Raw genomic sequence first — 23,015 nt, 5'->3', positions numbered from 1 at the left:
CCTGGAGAATCTCCCAGGCCCCTGAATGGTCAGGGATAGAGCAGTGTGGCCCCAGGCATTCCCCATGGGTGCGGATGTGTATGGGATCCACAAGCCCAATTGGAGTTTGGGGCACCCTTTCAAAATGGTGGTCTGATCTCTCAGGAGCCGGCCTGACCAGTGAGTTCAGCTCCCCATGATGAAAATAATTCTAAATGTGAGCTTGACTGGGGGAATCTCCCCAGGACCTAAAAAAGTGACTAAGTGTGGTTAGATAGGGGTATGGAACGGTCCGACAGAGCCAACGGGGAACCCACAGATAATCCCTTAGAAATCACTGAGAAACCTCTCCGTTAGATCGTGCCTGTGGAGTGAGTCGGTCGGGAGGCAGGAGTCCCAAGGTTCATGCAGTTGGCAGGTTAGATGAGGGGGCCTGTTCAGGGAGGCTGGTACGGGAATTGAACCGTGCTTCTGGCCTGCCTTGGTCTGCTTTCAAAGCCAGCGATTTAGTCACATGCTAAACCAGCCCCAGTGATCTAACCGCTCACTCGCATTCGCTTCCAGCATGACGCGACCGTTGGATTGCGCCCCACGTGGCTTCTCCTGTCATGAGAATCTTGCTCTGGAAAGAAAGAGCATCCCGCAATCAGTCAACCTCCCCTCTGAAGGAACATTCCAGTTGACTTCAGATTCTGGACTCAGGACTCATGTTGTGTCCTGAACCATCTTCCTTTATTCTTAACCCTCCATTTATTTTGTGAGTGTAATTGGAATGGACATTGAGAAAACCCTCTTGTGCGTGTGTAAAAATAAACCAACTCTTTTCATTTCATCCTACCTCCAGTTTGCTATGCAAGTTATTAAAAAAGATTGGAAATATCCAAATTTAAGGCTTGGGAAAAATACACCATCATTTATAAATGGGGAAATCAGAATTGAAAAAGACACTGTTCTCTTTACAGATGGGCAGAGAGTGGCCGAATCGGGATAGTTTCAATTGACCCCCTTCCTGTCTGTGCCATAACAGTGACAAGTCTTTGTAATGCTTCTGGAACAGAGAAAAGAAGCTTTGCATATCTCTTTGGAAAAAAAATTGTTTGTCTTAAAGTCTCATAAAAGTGTCAATCAACCACAGCCATTCATGGTAGCTATGAACAAAGCTTTAATCCTCATAATGTTACAAGTTTCAACATAAGTACTGAAATCCCACAACAGAGAAAGAATACCGTATTACATCAAAAAGTATAAATTTAGCAATTCTAATGCTCCCTTCAATCTTTGTCAACAATTCCTATAGGGTTGAGTCCATTGGTCAGTCTTGGAGTTCAGCCATGCATTCATAATGAAGCCACCTGGCAAATTTATGAATAAATGGCCATGAGGGGTGAAGGGCTGAGAGATCTAAAATCCATATACAGAACGCGATGATGTCCCAGTGAACCGAGGCAAGTTTTCCAACATGCCAGCCTCGCCACTAACATGCCTTACAAGTTCCCTTGGGCCTTCTCATTCGTGACTCCAGCTCTACCCCCTACTCCCGGGCATCAAAATCTTAGACCATAGACCATAAGTTGTAGGAGAAGAATTCGGCCATTTGGTCCATCCAGTCTGTTCCACCATTCAATTGTGGCTGATGTGTTTCTCATCCACATTTTCCCACCTTCTCCCCGGACACCCTGGCCCCCTTATTCATCAAGAACCCATCTATATCTGTCTTAAAGACACTTAGTGATTTGGCATCCACAGCCTTCTGCAGCAATGGATTCCACCACACTCTTGCTAAAGAAATTCCTCCTCATCCATGTTTTAAAGGAGCATCTTGTGGAATGTCCCTGCAGGTCCCTGAATATTAGAGCTCGGGAAGATGATGTCAGGAAACTATCCAACTTCTGGTTGCCAAATCTAAGGGGAAAATCCATTCCAATATGTATGAGTTCTTTCCTGAGCTGTCTTAAAGAATTGAAGGAGTCGCAGCGATAGAAAGAATCAATATCCTGTTTATGATTCAGCTACACATTGACACTTGTTATGGAATATATCATGTGATTTAATTAATTGACACAATACTGAGCAATGAGAATATCATAAACACCAGTGAACTACAGAATGAAATACTAGCAATTAAACAGTAAATGAATTGTAATTAAATGTGAAAGAAGGCTTTAAAGTTAAACAGTTTAATCCATGTGGAATTTTCTTCCCTTTTATTCTTCCCTTTTCTCTGATGTCTTCATTCAAGCTTCAGATTTCTTCTAAATTCTATAATTTAAGCAGAAGAGTTCATTCAGTGAGAATTTCCAATAGTTTCAGATGAATATTAGTTAATAATTTTAAGAAAGGTGAATGTTTTCAGTTAATTCATGAGCTGAAAAATCTTTTTGGTAATAAAAGAAGTGACTTTTCACAGATATATAGAAGATAGGAGTAGGAGGAGGCCTTTTGGCCCTTCGAGCCTGCTCCACCATTTATCGTTGTCATGGCTGATCACCCAACTCAATAGCCTAATCCTGCTTTTTCGCCATAAACTTTATTCCCTTTCACCCCAAGTGCTATATCTAGCCACCTCTTGAATATATTCAATGTTTTAGCATCAACTACTCCCTGGAGTAATTAATTTCACAGACTCATCTAATCCTGTTCGAATTTTATAAGTCTCTATGATATCCCACTTATTCTTCTGAACTCCAGCGAGAATAATCCTAACCTAATCAATCTCTCCTCATATGACAGTCCCGCCATCTCTGGAATCAGTCTGGTAAACCTTCGCTGCACTCCCTCGAGAGCAAGAACATCCTGCCTCAGAAAAGGAGACCAAAACTGCACACAATATTCCAGGTGTGGCCTCACCAATGCCCTGTATAATTGCAGCAACACATCCCTGCTTCTATACCCGATACCTCTCGCAATGAAGGCCAACATACCATTAGCCTTCTTTACCGCCTTCAGCGACTGGTGCACAAGGACACCCAGGTCCTGCTGTACACTCCCTTCTCCCAATTTACAACTGTTCAGGTAGTAATCTGCCTTCCTGTTTTTGCTTCCAAAGTGAATAACCTCACACTTATCCAAATTATACTGTATCTGCCATTGATTTGCCCACTCGCCCAACCTGTCCAGATCTTGCTGTAGGATCACAGAATCCTCATCACAGTTCACCCTCCCACCCAACTTGGCATCATCTGCAAACTTTAAGGTGTTACATTCTGTTCCTTCATCCAAAGCATGAATATATATTGTGAATAGCTGGGGTCCCAGCACCGATCCCTGTGGCACCCCACTAGATACTGCCTGCCAATTTGAAAAGGACCCATTAATTCCTAATCTTTGTTTCCTCTCTGCCAACTAGTTCTCTATCCACTTTGTTTTGGATACAGGTGTAGAAAGGCAGTGACTTTGTGTAGTTCCCTCAGGATAAGTTATGGTGAAGCGTTGGTTTAATTGTTTAATTCTGAGAATATTATTTTTGCTCCTCTTGTAATAACCAAGTACAGATACATGGGATGCTTTTATACTGCACTGTCCATGGCCCCTCCCCACCCCCACTGCATCCCCCGGCACCTCCCCTCCCCGCAGCGCCTCCTCCCCTCCACTGCATCCTCGCAGTGCCTCCCAATCACCATGGCTATTCCCCTCCACCACTGTGTCCCATGTGGCGCCTCCCCTCCCTCACGGTACCTCCCGTCCCCCACTTCATCCCCCATGCTTCCACCCCACCCCCACGGTGTATTCCCTCCCCCACTGCATCCCTGCAGGGGGGGGGTCCCATGGAGGGACCAGTGCATCCCAGCAATGATGCTGAAAGCTTATAGACTCAATGATATAAACTTACCATAAGCTGAAACAATTCTGAGAATCATTGACCAGTGGATTCCACTGTTTTTTTCCTGCATTCTGTGGTGTTACTATAAAGGATTTCAAAATGTTGCAAAATTTGCGACTGATACGAAATAGGAAAGAAAGATTTGCATTCAGATCACTCCTTTCCTCATTGCAGCACATCGTGGAGCTGTTTAAAATTAAATGAAGTTCCTTTGAAATGCAGTTATTGTTAAATTTGTCAATTTGAGCTCAGCCATCTCCCATGAAGAGCAATATGATAATAACCAAAAAAATCTGTCTTCCTGATGTTGACTGAGGGATATATATTTGCCAGGGCACTGGTGGAACTCACCTGTTCATCTGCAAACAAGGCCATGGTATCTTATACAGCACCTGAGAGGACAGACAAGGGCTCCCTTCAACTTCTCATTCAATAGACCATGGGCAGGATTCTCCGGCAGCCAACACCAGAATCAGGAAAGGCAATTGGACAGAGAATCGGTCGTGAAGTCAAAATCATGGACGGCAGTGGGCGCCCGCCAGAATGCCATGTCCTGGGGCCTCGGCAGCGGCGTCAATGCATTCTACTTCACACATACAATAAATACCATCCGCATATCATTAGCGGGGCTGACCCGGTATTCTCCAGGGGCTCCGCAATGTTCCACTTCCGCCAGAAGGAATTACCGACATAGAGTTTCACTTGTGGTTTCAAAATTGGGGAAACAAGCACTGTGGCTGACAAGGGGAGAGAGAGGAGGTAGGGCATGCAGAGGAACAACCGTGGACTGCAAGACCTGTCACTGGCAGGGCTTGATGCAGGGGATGGGGCCTCTACCAGGCCTGGGGTGTGCAGCGTAGCGCAACAGGGAGTGGCCAGGGAATGGGTTGTGGGATCGCGGTGAGCCGTTAAGTGACCAGGGTGTCCAGGCATGGACCGCCATTGCCATGGCCTGCAAGGCAGCGATCTTGCTGCACACCGCACTGACTGCCCATCATGGCCTGTGGTTATGCAGTGACACTGGCCGTATGGGTGCCCCCACCCCACCACATCCCGCACCCCAGCCCCCACCCACTATGCCACCAACTCTCCACCCACACCTCCCCGCCAACCAGCTGTCACCCGCTGGCGGGGCAGGACACGGCCCGCCAAAGGGCAATGCTCACAGTAGTCCCTGCAGGAGGATGGGGACAGGGGCACTGAGGAGACTACTAGCATGGATAGTGCCAGCCAATGGTAGTCCTGGAAGCAGGACCGGCGCCGGGGAGAGAGGCCGCCGTGGTACTGGATACCGATGGGGCCGGGGTGCAGAGGGCAGAGTGCCAGGTGGAATCGTAGTGGGTGGGTGGGGGAATTGGGAAGTAGGAGAACAGGATATGTAGGGTAGGGTCAGCAGTGCTCACGGGGGCACCATGTAGCCTGCTGGACCTGGTTGGGCACGGTGTTACGCACAATGCTAACATGTCTGACTTTCACCGCCTGCAGACAATGGTTATCACAATCCAACCAGGAATGGTGGCCTTCATCCTGGCCACCGCAGTCCTGAGGGATTCGCTTGAGGTGCTCAAGGGGTAACCTGCAACGGCAGAGCCTGACTAGAGGAACAGGAGGCACCCGATGAGGTTGAAGGGCCCGCTGAGGAGGAGGAGGTGGGAAGGAGGCATCCCATTAAACCTTGTATGTAGCGGCAGTGCCTGTCATTCAAGGTCCTGCTGAACCGGGAATGCCATTGAAGACTCCGGCTGAGCAGGGGACGGGATGGCATATCAGCCAAATTATGACGCACAAGGAACCACAATGGTATGGAGGAGTACACCCGCTCCCGGTGGCCGTCAAGGTGACGGTCGCCCTGAACCTATACACGACGGGGTACTTGCAGGTGCCGAGTGGGGACCTGTCTGGGATCTCGCAGACCTCGGTGCACAGGTGTATTCACGCAGAAACAGACACCCTATATGCCTGGTCGGCACAAATATAAATTCAATAGGGCCATGTCCACAAGGATGCCCAGGCTGCGTGGTTCACTATCGGACCTTTGAGATGGTGGAAGTGGGGACGGTGGCGTGAGGGGTATTTGGGGTCGAGAAGGATGCGGGTGGGGTTGGTACCGGGGCAGTGAGCGGTGGCAGAACTGGAGTCCCTGGCCTGAGCCCAGCCCAACATCTGTCCATCTCCCCCCACCCATCAATGCCCCCTCTGCAGCCAGCCCAGACCAGCCCGTATCTCACACCCTTCTGACAGAGAGCCAAAACTGGTTGCAAAGTTATGAACAGGTGTATATTGTGAAACGGTGAATATTTTTGTCCTGATTTGTGCCATTGTCCCTAAAGCTAACCTATGCACTTCACCCATGCCAACTTAATGGGTGTCCAACTTTGTAGCCATTACGGACCCTAACGCTCCACCTAGGTGGGTTCCCAGGTGGTACATCGGAAGAGGAGGCGACCAGCTGCGATCCCTGCCCTGAGACCTGGGTCCCTTTTGGTAGCCGTCCTCTGGAGCAATTGGGCCCGGAAGAGCCGATCTATCTACCAGGAGTCAAAGGTGGTATGGTGCTGCCTGTTCTGCTTGCTGCCCATCGGATGTGCCAGTGAGAGGTGGGGGGATTCAGGGGTGCTGTGGTTTTCCAGCATCTCCCTTGCAGGAGTCGCCAGCATGGGCCCCATCACCTTCTCCTGTCTCAGGGTGCCAGACAGATCAGGGCTACTCTTTGGGATGGAGGTGCAGCTGGTGTGAGCTCCAAGGACTTCCCTGCCAGTTGGCGCTGCCAATTCTGGAGGCCCACTCCCAATGCTCGCGGCCATGGAGCACAGGGACATTCCTCTGGGACTATGCCACATCACTCAGGGACCGTGCCAGATCCCTCCGTGTCTGGTTGAGGTCAGCCAGAGTCATGCCAATAAATACAATGCTCGCAGCCATGACCCATTGTGACTGGCCCACGCTCTGGAGTAACACAGCAATATCCATGTGGCCTTGGTACACAGCAGCCTGTGACAGGGAATCCTGTCCTGTGCCTCAGCCACTGGCCACACAGAGCGCCCCAGGCCTTGGACATCCTGGTCCATGGCCATTAATGTTGCACCCAAGGCCTTCACCGCGAACGCCACCTGTACGGTGTTGGCCTGGGTAGCACGCATGATCGCCACCACTTCCTGCCCCTGCAGACGGCAACTGAGGTGAGTGTCTCTGGAAAGGTGGAGGGTGCCTGTGACAGCTGTGCCAAGACATCGGCATCATCCCCAGAAACGTCCTCCGGGGTGTTGCGGGATTGTGGCTGGGGACGCGGGTCATCAGCAGGTCCCACCCCGTCACTGGATGTGTCTCGGAGTTGCGGCGGGAGTGAGGGACCCCAGGTGGACCCGACTCATCAGCAGGTGACCCTGCAAGATATAAGGCAAAGACGCATGGTTAGATCGTCGGTGGGGCTAGTGGGGTGGGTGGTGGTACCACACATGTCATAGGGGACATCGGTATTCAATGCGGGCTCACTTGGTTCCCGATGCCGACCTCTTCCTCGGCAACAGCTCGCTGTTTGGCCCCACCGACCGGGTCCAATGCCCTCTGCCCTGCGACGGTGAGGCACCACAGGTCTGGCATTACCAGGATTCCATGGGGTACTGTCAAAGAGTAGGGCCTGAAAGCAGGCATGGCCATGAAGGGCTGGTATTTGAGGGGGCGGCATAAGGGGTGGCCTGAGAAGGGGGGTCTGAAAGGAGAGCCTTTGGTGACTCCATCGCAGGTATTGATCACTTGGTGGGGCAAGCACTGGCACCAGTGATGGTGGACAGTCTGATGTCTGTGAGTGGGGGAATGGAGGGATATCTTCTGGCAAGTAGGTGGGGGGGGGGGGGGGGGGGGGTTGGCTGTCGGGTTGTCTGGTGATCGTGGTGTCCTTTAAAAAGGGTGCCCCAATCTCCAAGGAGCTTTCCCGGCAGGAATCTCCCCAAGTTCCAAAAAGAATCGCGCTGATCCACCAGACAGGAATCCCACCACCTTTCCCACCAGGGACAACACGTAGTCGCAAGAATATCAGTCTAGATATTAATTATTAAGTCTGGAGGGTGTGTGGTACCAACTAAACCAGAGATGTGTCCACAACTGCTTACAGGGAACATGCTGAAAATGTCTAATTATTGCAGTGCAATGATCAAAAAACAAATGGAATGCTGAACAATACAGCCAAAACAGGAACCATACGGATTTTATTACTGGACCAGTGATCACAATGCCTGGACTAATGATCTTGATTCATCCCACCAGGACCGTCAGGGAAATAACATACAGTTTAATTAAATAAATCTGGGATTGAAACGTTAAACTGAGTAATGGTAACCACAAAATTATCGGATTCTTCACTGAAGATTGTAATACTTATTTCCACCTTAGTAACACCTTAGTTAATAAGCAGTCCATGCCCACATGCAACCAGGCATGTCTGGCCAATCGTCAGTCTTATCTTATGCTGATATTTGGAAAGCAGCAGACAATTGACATTTGTAACGAAAGGAAATCTACACTGAACGCAATGATATTACCATTGCTAAATTACCCACCATCAACATCCTGGGGTTTGCCATTAGATGAAATCTTAACTGAACCAACTCACATAAATACCATGGTTGGAAGAGCCATTCAGAGGAATGAAATTCTGCAGTGAGTAACTTACCTCCTAACTCTCCAAAGCCTGTCCACCACGTACAAGGCACAAGTCAGGAGTCAATTGGCAAACTCTCTACTTGCCTGGATGAGTGCAGCTCCAACAACACGGATAAAGCTCAACACCATCCAGGACAAAGCAGCCCACTTGACTGGCACCCCATCCACCACCTTAAACATTCACTCCTCCGCCACCAACGCACCATGGCAGTGTGTACCATCTACAAGATACACTGCAGCATCTCGCCAACGGTCCTTCGGCAGCACCATCCAAACTTTCAACCTCCACCACCGAGAAAGACGAGGGCAGCCGACACATCGGAACATCACCACCTGCAAATTCCACTCCCTCCCCAACAGCACTGTGGGTGTACCTACACCACGCAGTCTGCAATGGTTCAAGAAGACAGCTCACCACCACTTTCTCACGGACAATACAAATGCACATTTACTGCCTTATGAATGATTCCCACTGAATGAACGCAACAAAAAAAAGCAGAGTCTCAGTCAGAGAAAGTGTTGATTAAGTCATCTCATTCTCTGGATAGACGACAGTTTGAGTAATGTGGGTCCAGTTCTATTCACTGAGGCACAAGGGAGACATTCAAATCCTGGAGAGGGTTCAGAAAGAGATTCTGATCCCAAGTCTCAGAAAACTGACTTACAGCAAACAATTTGGGGTTTTTCACTTTGAAAGGCAGCATTTGGAAAGTGACCATATAGAAATAGATAACATCAAAATAATACAGAAAAATCAAACCAAATCATTACTGTGAATGAAACTACTATAATAGATCATGTCAGCATTGAAGGACAGGTTAATAGGTTAAATAGGGAGCTGAACGAAAGGGAGATGAAGGGATATAGGAACTGGGCAGGCACATTTGATAGGATATTACTCACATAACAGATCAGTTAAAAATGTATGTGATCTAACAACCACAGAAATTAAACAAAAATAGAAAGTGAAAAATAATTTCTGGTGATACTTGCTAAATATTTGCGATTCGGTGGGAGTGAAACAAAGTCCGTTCTCAGACGCGTTTGGCAGGGTTTTTCTTGGCAGCTGCAGTTCCGAGATTCAGCCCGCTCGCTATTCACGGGCACTTTGCCTGTTTATTGGGCAGCACGGTAGCACAAGTGGATAGCACGGTGGTTTCACAGCGCCAGGTTCGATTCCCTGCTGAATCACTGTCTGTGCGGAGTCTGCACGTTCTCCCCGTGTCTGCATGGGTTTCCTCCGGGTGCTCCGGTTTCCTCCCACAGTCCAAAGATGTGCAGGTTAGGTGGATTGGCCATAATAAATTGCCCTTAGTGACCAAAAAGGTTAGGTGGAGTTATTGGATTATGGGGATGGGATGGAAGTGAGAGCTTAAGTTGTTCGGTGCAGACTCGATGGGCCGAATAGCCTCCTTCTGCACTGTATGTTCTATGTTCTATTGGGCCTCGGGGAGCTTCTCCCTGCAAAGACCACACTATAGTTGATTTCCTGCACTGCTGAGCCGAGCTCACAAGCAGGACCAACCCTCGTAGATGGAGAAACCACTTTGACGGGCAGCCCCAATCTCTGCGACCGACCCACCTTGAGATCTCTCCTGCTTTCTGGATCTCCTTCACTCTCCACTGACCTTCTAGCAGCCCCTGGAAGCTCCCTCACTCCCTTCTAATGGGCACAGCCCCCAGGCCCACCTCCTGGTAGTGCCAATCTGACACCCATGGCCCCCTGACAATGCCCCGGCACCCTACCGGTGCCAATCTTGCACCCTGGCAGTGGTGCCAGGGGGGGTTCCAGGGTACTACCCTTCCCTGACCCTAACCACCTGGGGGTACCTATTGGCCTTCGAAACTTCCCAAGGCACGGTCAGGCCTGGTCCATATTTGTGGAACTGGGCTAAATGACTTGGAGGCGCAACTGTTGACTCCCGGGCACTCGGTGAATCCGGCATCCGGGTATTTAAGTGACCTGAATGTCTCATTTAAATATGCCAATCTAGATCACTCCCAGTGAGATTGAATTCCAGATCGCGCTGGGCAGAGCGAGTCGAGTGACTCGCAATCAGCAGAGCCTGATTTGGGGCTCTCACCGGACTCACCCGTTCCATTCGGTTCCGTGATGGGCACCATCCAACGGCTGAATAATGCCCAACATTTATATTTTACTCTCTCCGACTCCTTCTGCTTTGTGAATTACTCTCTCCTGCGGATAGATAGCCTCTGTTGTTGAATGTGTTGCTCATAAGTTCATAAAATATAGGAGCAGAATTAGGCCATTAAGCCCATCAAGTCTGCTCCACCATTCTATCATGGCTGATATATTCCTCATCTGCTACCTACAATGTTACAGACCATCAGCTAGATGAACCTGTGTTGTACCTGTTGTTGTTCCATCAGTATCTGTGATGTCTCCTTCTGCCCCAGCGACGTCTCCACCAACGACGCCCCGAACAATGCTTCCAACACCAGCTTCTTCTTCGACCATGCCTTCTCTTACAACACCAACATCTTCCTCTTCTGCCATGTTTCTAAAGTAAAATACATAATTTAACCTCAGTCCAAAGAAAGCAAAGGTCATAATATAGATATTTCTTGAACAGAATATCTGGTTAATCAAGGCAGATTCTTCAATCAGCAATGAAATCTTTCACCCGCCCATTTTTTTGCCTGTGTCCTGTCTCACAGGTAGGTTGTGGCGTATTTCTTCCTCTGAACCAGGGTCTCCAGGTTCGAATCCCACCCCACAATTGATAGCCAAGGAAGGTTTGTCCATAGTGCAACCAAACAAGTTGAGTGTCAGCCTGCAAAATCTTCCAAACATGTCAATGGGTGGCGGTAAGAGTGGGAGAGACTCCTGGGCAATCACGCTTGATGTGGAGTGGTGCTCCTCAATCTATGAGACCCTCGCGACAGACTAAAGATCTGTTACAGGAATAACTAGCATAATAATAACCATAGAACCATAGAACATTTACAGCAGAGAAGGAGGCCATTCAGCCAATTTTGTCCATGCCAGCCTGAGGCCAGCCAGGTGCCCTTTCTAATCCCATCTTCCTGAACCTGGCCCATAGCCCTGGAGCTTACAGCACAAGGTGAAGATCCAGGTACTTTTTAAAAAGAGTTTCTGGTCTCTGCTTCCACCACCAACTCGGGCAGGGAATTCCAGACTCTCCCTATCCTCTGAATAAAAAACGTCTTCCTCATGTCGCCTCTACATCGTCTGCCAGTTATCTTTAATCTTTGTCCCCTGGTTCTAGAATTTTCCACCAAAGGAAACAATTTTATTGTATCCACTATATCATTTCCCCTCATAATTTTGTACACTTCAATTAAGTCACCCCTCAGCCTACTTTTTTCAAAGGAAAATAACCCCAACCTATCCAATCTATCTCCAACCTATCCAATGCAACCTATCTCCGCGTAACTATACTTTTTTAGCTGTGGCAACATTCTAGTAAACCTCCTCTGCACTCTCTCCAGAGCAATAACATCTTTCCTGTAATGTGGCAACCAGAACTGCACACAATACTCCAGCTGCAGCCTCACCAGGGTTATATACAATTCCAACATTATATCATTACTTTTATATTCTATAGTTCTGCCAATGAAGGAGAGCATGTTGTGTGACACTCCCACCATGTTAAATGGGATAGATTTTAACAGATCTAGCAATTCAAGACTGAGCTTCCATGAGGCGCTGTGGGCCATCAGCAGCAGCAGAACGGTGTTCAACACAATCTGCAACCTCATGGCCCGGCATTTCTCTCACTCTACCATTACCACCAAGCCAGGGGATCACATCTGGTTCAATGAAGAGTGCAGGAGAGCATGTCAGGAGCAACATCAGGCACACCAAAAAATGAGGTGTCAACCTGGAGAAGCTACAACACAGGACTACTTGCGTGCCAAACAGCATAATCAGCATGTACTAGACAGAGCTAAGCAATTCCACAATGAACGCATCAGATCTAAGCTCTGTAGTCCTACCACATCCAGCCGTGAATGGTGCTGGACAATTAAACAACTCACTGCAAGAGGAGGAGGAGGCTCCACAAATATCCCCATCCTCAATGATGGAGAAGCCCAGCACATCTGCACATCTGTGCAAAAGACAAGGCTGAGGCATTCGCAAAAAACTTCAGCCAGAAGTGCCGAGCGGATGATCCATATAGGTCTCCACTGGAAGTCCCCAGCATCACGGATATCAGTCTTCAGCCAATACGATTCACTCCACATGAAATCAAGAAACGGCTGAAGGCACTGGATACTGCAAATGCTATGGGCCCTGACAATATCCCAGCAATAGTACTGAAAACTTGTACTCCACAACTTGCCGCATCTCTAGCCAAGCTGTTCCAGTACAGCTACAACAGTGACTCCTACCCAGCAATGTGGAAAATTGCCCAGGTGTGTCCTGGACACAAGAAACAGGGCAAATCCAACCCACCCAAATAACGCCCGATCAGTCTACTCTCCATCACCGAAAACGTGATGGAAGGAGTCATCAACAGGGCTATTAATGTCAATGTGGAGTTTGTACATTCTCCCGTGTCTGCCTGGGTTTCACCCCCACAACCCAAAGATGTGCAGGTTAGGTGGATTGGCCACGCTAAATTAACCCTTAATTGGAAAAAAATAATTGGGTACTCTAAATTTATAAAAGAAAACAGTGCTATCAAGTGACACTTACTCAGCAATAACCTGCTCAAGGACGCTCAGTTTGGGTTCCGCCAGGGTCACTCAGCTCCTGACCTCATTACAGCCTTGATTCAAACACGGACAAAAGAGCTGAATGCTAGCGGTGAGGTGAAAGTGACTATCCTTGATATCGAGGCAGCATTTGAACGATTATGGCATCAAGGAACCTTAGCTAAATTGGAGTCAATGGGAATCGGGGGAAAAGCTCCCTGCTGGTTGGAGTGATACCTGGCACAAAGGAAGATGGGTGTTGCGGTTGAAGGTCAATTATCTCAACTCCAGGACATTACTGCAGGAGTTCCTCAGTGTAGTGTACGAGGTTCAACCACCTTCAGCAGTTTCATCAATGACCTCCCTTCCATCGTAAGGTCAGGAGTGGGGATGTTCGCAGATGAATGCACAAGGCAGCACCATTCGTGACTCCTCAGCTACTGAAGCTGTCCATGTCCAAATGCAGCAAGATCTGGACAATATCCAGGCTTGGGCTGACGAGTGGCAACTTATATTCGCGCCAGGCAATGACCATCTCTTGCAAGAGAGAGTTTAACCATCGTCTCTTGACAGTCATAGAATTATAGCATCATAGAACTAACAGTGCAGAAGGAAACCATTTGTTCCATCGAGTCTGCACTGGCAGTTGGAAAGAGCACCCTACTTAAGCCTACTCCTCCGCCCTAAGTCCATAACCCAGTATACCCACCTAACCTTTTGGACACTGACGGGCAATTTAACATGGCCAATTCACCTAACCTGCACATCTTTGTGACTGTGGGAGGAAACGGGAACACCCGAGGAAACCCACGCAGACACAGGGAGAAAGTGCAAACTCCACCCAGTGAGCCACCCGGGGCCGGAATTGAACCCGGGTCCCTGGAACTGTGAGGCAGCAGTTAACCACTGTGTCACCGTGCTGCCCCAAGGCATTATCATCACTGAATCCCCTATAATCAAATCCTGGGGGAAACCATTGATCAGACGTTGAACTGGACTAGCCATATTAATACTGTGGCAACCAGGGAAAGTCAAAGACTAGGAATCCTATGGCAAGTAACTCACCTCCTGATGCTCCCAAAGCCTGTCCACCACCTACAAGGCACAAGTCAGGAGTGTAATGGAATACTCTCCACTTGCCTGGATGGATGTCGCTCCAACAACAACTCAAGAAGCTCGACACCATCCAGGATAAAGCAGCCCATTTGATTGCTCCTCCTTCCTCAAATATTCAAACCCTCCACCACCGACGAACAGTGGCAACCATGTGTACCATCTACAAGATGCGCTGCAGTAACTCACCAAGGTTCCTTAGACAGTACCTTCCAAACCCAGGACCATAACCATCTAGATGGAAAAGAGCAGCAGATACCTGGGAACCCCACCATCTGGAGGTTTCCCTCCAAGTCACTCACCACCCTACCTTGGAAATATATCGCCATTTATTTGTTGTCGCTGGGGCAAAATCCTGAAACTCCATCCCTAACAGCATAGTGGCTGTACCTACACAAGGACTGCAGTGGTTCAAAAAGGTTGCTCACCACCACCTTCTGAAGGGAAACTATGGATGGGCGATAAATGCTGGCCTAACCAGCAACGCCCACACGCTGTAAATGAATTAAAATAAATTCCATATGCCTTCTTTACAACATTGTCTAATTGAACTGCTGCTTTTAGGGACGTGTGCACTTGCACGCCAAGATCTCTCAGTTCATCAATCCTTCCTAGTATATTGCCATTTATTGTGTACTCTTATAATTGTTTCACCTCCCTAAATGCATTACCTCACACTTGTTTTTTTTTAGAACATACAGTGCAGAAGGAGGTTTTTCGGCCCATCGAGTCTGCACCAACCCACTTAAGCCCTCACTTGCACCCTATCCCTGTAATGTAATAATCCCTCCTAACCTTTTTGGTCACTCAGGGCAATTTATCATGGCCAATCCACCTAACCTGCACGTCTTTGGACTGTGGGAGGAAACCGGAGAACCCGGAGGAAACACATGCAGCCATGGGGAGAACGTGCAGACTCTACACAGACATTGACCCTTCGGGGAATCGAACCTGGGACCCTGGCACTGTGAAGCCACAGTGCTATCAACTTGTGCTACCATGCTGCCCGCTTGTCTTTGTTAAAATCCATCGTCCACCAATCGCCCAGTCCACAAACCCATCTATATCATTTAGGAGATTATAGCTATCCTCTACACTGTCCACCACGTGGCCAATCTTTGAGTCTTCTGCAAATTTCCCATCATGTCTCCCATGTTCACGTCCAAATCATTACTCTTTGTAATACAAACAGTAAGGGTGCCAACACCAAGCCCTGTGGAACACTACTCGAAGCAACTTTCCATTCGCAAGGGCATTCATCGATCCCTTTGTTTTCTGTTACTCTGCCAATTTTCTATCCAGTTTGCCACAATACCCTATACCCCATGGGCTTTTAATCTTTGACCAATTTGCCATGTGGGACTTTGTCAAATGTCTGCTAAAATCCATATACACAACATCCACTACACATACCTTCATCAACTCTCCTTGTCACTTCCTCAAATAATTCAATCAAATTTGTGAGGCAAGATCCATGCTGACTGTCCCTCACTAGTCCATACCTTTCTATGTGATAGTTAATCCTATCTCTGGTGATTGATTCTACTGATTTGCCTACCATCGCCATAAGACTAAATGGCCTATAATTGTTGAACATTTCCTTCAATCCCTTTTTGAACAATGGGACCTTGTTTGCATTTCTCTATCCTCCAGTAACTCTCCTATATCTTGTGAGGATTGGAAAATCATCCTCAGAGCATCTGCTATTTCCTCTCTGATCTCTTTCAATAGCCTCAGAAACAATCCATCTGCTCCTGGCGATTTATCAACTTTCAAGGAGTCCAATCCTTTAAGTAATTCCTCTCCCTTTTTTATTATCCTGTTCAATATCTCAGAATGCTCCTCCTGGACTACTATATCTGCATTATCCCTTTCTTTTGTAAACACAGGGACAAAATATTCATTTAAAACCCTTCCCACAGCCTGTGCACAAGTTCCTTTTCTCATCTCTGATAGGTGCCACTTTTTCCTTAACTAACCTTTTACTATTAATATATTGGTAAAACATCTTTGGGTTTTGAAGAATAACTGAATCACAGAATGATACAGTGCAGAATAGGCCCTACATGTCTGCACAGATACATGAAAAATACCTGACCTGCTTACCTAATCCCATTTGCCAGCACTTGGCCCATACTCTTGAACGTTATGACGTGCCCAGTGCTCATTCAGGTACTTTTTAAAGGATGTGAGGCAACCTGCCTCTACCTCCCTCCCAGGCAGGGCATTCCAGATTGTAACCACCCTCTGAGTAAAAAGGTTTTTCCTCAAAAACGTTCTGCTCCTCTGCTTGAATTTGCGTCCTATCATAACTGATCCCTGAACAAAGGAGAATAGCTGCTCCCTATCCATCCTGTCCATACCCCAAATAATCCTGCACACCTCGATAACGTCACCCTTCAGTCTTCTCTTCTCCAACAAAAACAACCCAAGGCTATCCAACCTCTCTTCATCGCTTAAATGTTCCATCCCAGGCAACAACCTGGTGAATCGCTTCTGCACCCCTCAAGTCCAATCATACCCTTCCTATAATATGGCCTCACCAAAGTTCTCGACAACTTCAACATCACCTCCCCGCTTTTGTAATATATGTCTCGATTGATCATAGAATCATAGAATCTACAGTGCAGAAGTAGGCCATTCGGCCCATCGAGTCTGCACTGGCTGTTGGAAAGGGCCCCCACTTAAGCCCACATCTCCACCCTATCCCTATAACCCAGTAACCCCACCCAACCGTTTTGGACACTGAGGGCAATTTATCATGGCCAATTCACCTAACCTGCACATCTTTGACTGTGGGAGGAAACCCACGCAGACACGGAGAAAAGTGCAAACTCCACACAGACAGTGACCCAAGCCAGGAATTAAACCTGGGACCCTGGAGCTCTGAAGCAACTGTGCTAACCACTAATAAAGGCAAGTGTTCCATATGCCTTTTTAACCAGCCTATTAACCTTCCCTTCTAACTTCTGAGATCTATGGACAAACACGCCAATGTCCCTTTGTTCCTTGGAAATTCCCAGTATCATGCCAGTCATTGAATACTTTCTTGTCACATTACTTCTTCCAAAGTGTATCATCTCACACTTTTCAGGGTTAAATTCCATTTACCACTTTTCTGTCCATTTTACCATAACCTCACTGTTAACCACCCGGCCAATCTTTGTCTCATCTCCAAACTTACTGATCCTACCCCCCTCATAGTCATCTATGTTGTTTATATAAATGAGAAACAGTAGGGGTCCCAGCACGTATCCCTGTGGTACACCACTAGACACAGGTTTCCAATCTCGAAAGCAGCTGTTTGCCATCACCGTCTGTAATAGAATCATAGAACCCCTCCAGTGTAGAATTTAGAACAGTACAGCACAGAACAGGCCCTTCAGCCCTCGATGTTGTGCCGAGCAATGATCACCCTACTCAAACTCACATATCTACCCTATACCCGTAACCAAACAACTCCCCCTTAACCTTACTTTTTTTTTAGGACACTACGGGCAATTTAGCATGGCCAATCCACCTAACCCCGCACATCTTTGGACTGTGGGAGGAAACCGGAGCACCCGGAGGAAACCCACGCACACACGGGGAGGACAAAGCACGGGGAGGACAAAGCAGGCCATCTGGCCCATTGAGTCTGCACGTAACCTTGCTCCAATAAAGCACATTACCTGGGCCCAATCCCCCACCCCTATCCCTTAACCACACCTAACCTTTGGGTAATACTAGCATGGCCAATTCACCTAACCTACACGTCTTTAGACTGCCGGAGGAAACTGTAGCACCCAGAGGAAACCCACACAGACATGGGAGAACATGCAAACTCCACAAAGGCAGTTACCTGAGGTTGGGATCGAACATGGGTCTCTGGTTCTGTGAGGCCATCTCTGTGCCACAGTGCTGTCTCCTACAGCTAAACCAATTTTGAATCACCCTAAGTTACCCAGTATCCCATCTGCATTTGCCTTCTTTATAAGTCTCCCATCTGGGACCTTGTTAAAGGCTTTGCTAAAATCCATGTAAACGACATCAACTGCACTACCCTCATCTACATATCTCGTCACAGTCTCAAAACATTCAATACAATTTGTTAGGCATGAATTCCCTCTGACAAAGCCACGCTGACTATTTCTGATCAAACCTTGCCTCTCCAAGTGGAAATAGATTTGCTTCTTCAGAATTTTCTCCAATAGTTTCCCAACCACTGATGTGAGACTCACTGGTCTATACTTCCCTGGCTTATCTCTACAACCTTTCTTCAATAGTGGGATTATATTAGCTGTTCTCCAGTCCTTCACAGTAACATCATTGCAATGTATGCCTACTTGTGACAATAAAGATAATTATTATTAGATTGGGCAGTAACCCTCAATTTTGGAGGTGACATGTCTACTTTGTTCATTTAGGATCTCACTTTAGTGTTTCCTCCAGGTTTACCACTGATGTATCCTCTGCAGTGTTCGCTAGTCCACCTCAGCCATGTCTTCTCATTTCTGTAAAATTTGCCTTACCCCATTCAAAATTTTTACTCCTGCTGTATCTCTGTCCTTTTCCATGATAATGCTGAATCCAATTAATTGTGATCATTATCCCCGATATGGTCACCAACAGTCACATCACCCACTTGCCCGTCTTCATTCCTCAAGACGAGGTCTAGAAATGCATCTCCTCACGTTGGGTTTGTCACTAATTGGTTGAAAGAATTTTCCTGGACACAGCACACAATTCTTTCTCCCTCAGTTTCCCTTATATTGTTTGGATACCAGTTGACATTGGGATAGTTAAGGTCCACCTTCAATTATTGCCATCTTATTGTTACAACGAGAGATCTTCCAGCATATTTCATTATCTATCTCCATTTCACTGTTTGGGGGTCTGTAATAGATTCCCAATAGTGTGACTGCCATGTGTGACACCTTTTTTATTTCCAAGTTCAATCCATAAAGTCTCATTTGTTGACCCGTTTGGTGCATATCCCTTCTCACTACTAGAATGGATTCTTTAACTATTAATGCAACGCCTCCTCTTTTTTTATCCCCCACTCTATTCTGTCTGCAGGCTCTTCAACCAGGTTTCTGTTATAGCAATGACACCCTGCTGCCATGTGTCTATCTGTGCCTGAAGCTCATCCACCTTGTTTGTGATACTCCTTGCCTTGAAGTACAAACAGTTTAAACCCACCATGTTCCCTTGCTGGACACTTTTTAAACTTTGCTTCTCCTGTAATTCCAAGCCTACCACTACATTTGCAACATCACCAGCTAATGTTCTACCTCAGTTTTTCTGATCTGAATCTGACCAATCTGATCCTACTCTTGGAACTACACTAGTTCAAATACTCTCTATCAGAACTAGCCAAAGACCCCGAACAACATTGGTCCTAACTGGGTGAACCTAGGGTGCCTGGGTGGCGCTACCAGGGTGCCAGGCTGGCTGTGCCAAGGTACCTGGGTGCCAAGGGGCATGCTAGGGTACAACACTGCCCTGTTCCCAACCACTGGGGGTTTCTAATGCCCTGCGAAAACCACGCCCACCGTGAGGTGCTGTCATGCCTGGTTCGCGTTTGTGTGGACCAGTACTAAACTGCGCCCTGACAGGGTGTCACAGGTGCTGCCGATTTCTCCCAGGCGCCAGGTGCTTATAGTATATGGGTATTTAAATTGGCGAATGGCTCTTTAAATATGCAGATCAGGATCACGGCCAGTGACGACCTGATCTAGATTGCACTGGCGGAGCGTGTTGGGTGTCTCGCAATCAGCCCGGCACAGATACTTGCTTTGGGGCTCTCGCACAATTCACCTGTTGTGCCTGGATCTGCTCTGGGCACAAGGCAGATGCTGAATCACGCCCTTTGTCATTTTTGGGGGGAATCATATCTGAGATGTCAAACAGAGACTCTCTGCATTATATAGACCTACAAGATCCCATGAGTAAAAGCAGGGGATCTGCTGGTCAACATCTGTTCCCTGAACAAGCACTGCCAAAACCAGAAACATTGCTCATTTATCTCATTTGCTATTTGTGGGTTATTGGGTTTGGGGAGATGTCAGGTGCTGCCATCTGTGATTTGATAATTGTGTTACTCTGCCAGAGTGTCTCTGAGAAATGGATCTGAGGTTTCTGAAGCCTCTCATTCTTGTTCAGACCTCTCGTATTCAATGAGCAGCAGATGGCAAAATCATGGGTGTAGTGCCTCCTTTAATTTGCCCGTTGGCATTATCGGCAGGAATTCTGCAGGTTGTTCACCAATAATTATCTTACCAGCTACCTACAGTACCCCCAGAGGTATTCGTAACCAGTGCACTACAGCGACCTTAGACATACGAGTCACCAGTGCATCATTGCACCCCTGGCCATACTAGTAACCAGTGCGCTACAGCGTCTCCAACCATACTAGTACTAGTGCATTACAGCACATTGGCCATACTAATAACCAGCACACTACAGCATCTCCAACTATAGTAGTAACCATTTGGAAGGGTCTCTCCTGTTTGTTCCCTGTTCATTCCATTATTTCCCTTTTCTTTTTACTATTACCATTTTGATCTATGGATGATTAATGGACCTGTGACTTTGAGGAAAGTAGCTAGTGGGTGGCCTGTGCCTTTAAATTCAAGCAGAGCATTGCATGAGGAGAGATCAGTGGTGACTCGATTTGATTGATTTGGTTGATGGTCAATGAATTAGACAATAGGGGCAGCGCTCTGCCCAGTGGCAGGTGAAGATTAGATCTGATCACACTGCTGTGCTTTTCAGTGTCACATAGCTTGTATTTTCATTTCACTTTCGATTCTACAGGCTGGATGGAGGAATCTAACCAGCTCACTCCAGGAATATCTAGTTAATTCTCATCAAAAGGTCGCTGTGAGAATCTGATTAGTCTCTGCAAAAAAGAGGCTTATGTGAAGCCGTGACCGAATTTTATAACTCATTTTGCAGAACAGGCGGATGTGAAGCCAGAGGCCTCACCTGGAAAAGCTGTGATTAAGACATACTACTTAACTGCAAAGAAGATGGTTACATGCTGAAAACCAGAGACATTAAGCCGCATTCATAATGTGAAGAGAGTGCAGTGAAGAACTTGTCATCTGAAGCAAGGGTACTTATCTTTTGACCATAATCATTATTATTTTTCTACCCTATTCCTTCCCATCTCTGTTTGTCTGTCTTGTGTATTGGGTACAGAGAAAGAGACAGAGAAAGTGCACTGCAGGTTTCAGTGAGCGGTAACTTTATAAAAAGGAGTTTTAACAGTCACTGTAGGAAAGCTCTACCTGGTTGGAGAATCTAGAACTAGGAATCAGAAACTTGGGCTAAAGCATTAGCCATTTAGGACTGAGAATAGGAGAACTTTTCTCACTGGTTGTGAGTGTTTGAAATTCATTATGACAGAGAGCCCGGAACTGTCGATGAGTGAATTCAAGACGAACGTTTAATAGGTTTGTGGCTCTTTGGGATTCATGGGGAATTGAGTTGAGTAGAAGAAAAGCCATGATCTTGCTGAGTAAGTGGCTGCATGACCTATCCCTGCTCCCAATTCTTCTGTTCTGAAGTTGGGTGCTTTCAACAGAGAGAGAATCATGGCAATTTAGTAACATAACTCAAGACATTAACAACTTTCACATTCTTCTGTGCTGATATCTGCTGTACTTACATTACTATTTTCATGCAGGTTTTCAAGACATTACAGGCCATCACTTCTTTTAACAATATATATTTTTTAAATGTGTGATTTACCTTTCTACGGCGATCCTTAGTTGACTTTGTGCCTTCAGGTGATGATGATGTTGGTGGTGATTTGGTTGTTGTTGTTGAAGTTGCTGTTGAGGTTTGCGTTGAGGTTGGTGCTGATGTTGAGGTTGGTGTTTGTGTTGAGGTTGGTGTTGGTGTTGGTGTTGAGGTTAGTGTTGGTGTTGAGGTTGGTGTTGAGGTTGGTGTTGAGGTTGGTGTTGAGGTTGGTGTTGAGGTTGGTGTTGAGGTTGGTGTTGAGGTTGGTGTTTGTGTTGAGGTTGGTGTTGGTGTTGAGATTGGTGTAGGTGTTGGTGTTGAGATTGGTGTAGGTGTTGAGGTCGGTGTTGGTGTAGGTGTTGGTGTTGAGATTGGTGTAGGTGTTGGTGTTGAGATTGGTGTAGGTGTTGGTGTTGAGGTTGGTGTTGGTGTAGGTGTTGGTGTTGAGATTGGTGTAGTTGTTGGTGTTGCGATTGGTGTAGTTGTTGGTGTTGGGGTTGGTGTTGGTGTTGATGTTGGTGCAGATGTTGGTGTTGAGGTTGGTGTAGGTGTTGAGGTTGGTGTAGGTGTTGTGGTTGGTGCAGGTGTTGGTGTTGAGGTTGGTGTAGGTGTTGAGGTTGGTGCAGGTGTTGAAGTTGTGGTGTTTGTGTTCATGCATTGTATCACCACACTTGAATTCTCATTACGTCGAAGTGTAACCCAGCTGAAGCAAGTAGCAGTTATCTACAGATATAGAGGGTGAGATTGCAATTCAGTAACAATGCTCCAAAACAGAGTGAATTTTGTAATAGTGTGAGCATGAACAGCAGAATATTGAACAAATGGTTACACACCCGAGTGCCAGGATATTGTAAACACCAAAGGGTTTTACTAACGCAGGGTATTGTATAATCACCAGGATAAATGTTGCATTGCGGGTTAATATGATAGTTTTACAGTTAGGAAGAACTTTCAAACTGATCAGTGTGGGAGACTGAATCCGTGTTATTCCTTTGCAGCTCCCTGAATTTCACTGCCACATGCGGGAGTTTTC

General features: G+C 47.0%; 1 long non-coding RNA gene across 1 annotated transcript; it reads right to left on the bottom strand.

The window, feature by feature from the left end:
• Window positions 1-1,117: 1,117 nt before the first annotated feature.
• Window positions 1,118-22,152, bottom strand: LOC119960629. Its single transcript, XR_005459465.1, has 3 exons — window positions 21,992-22,152; window positions 10,832-10,980; window positions 1,118-2,238 (listed from the first exon to the last, which is right to left on the bottom strand). It is a non-coding gene; the product is annotated as an uncharacterized LOC119960629 (long non-coding RNA).
• Window positions 22,153-23,015: the final 863 nt, after the last annotated feature.

The sequence above is a fragment of the Scyliorhinus canicula genome, chromosome 2 (genome assembly GCF_902713615.1).
Source record: "Scyliorhinus canicula chromosome 2, sScyCan1.1, whole genome shotgun sequence".
NCBI classification, from domain to species: Eukaryota; Metazoa; Chordata; class Chondrichthyes; order Carcharhiniformes; family Scyliorhinidae; genus Scyliorhinus; species Scyliorhinus canicula.
Note: the sequence above shows the minus strand (reverse complement) of the source record. Positions and strands in the feature narration are given on the sequence as shown.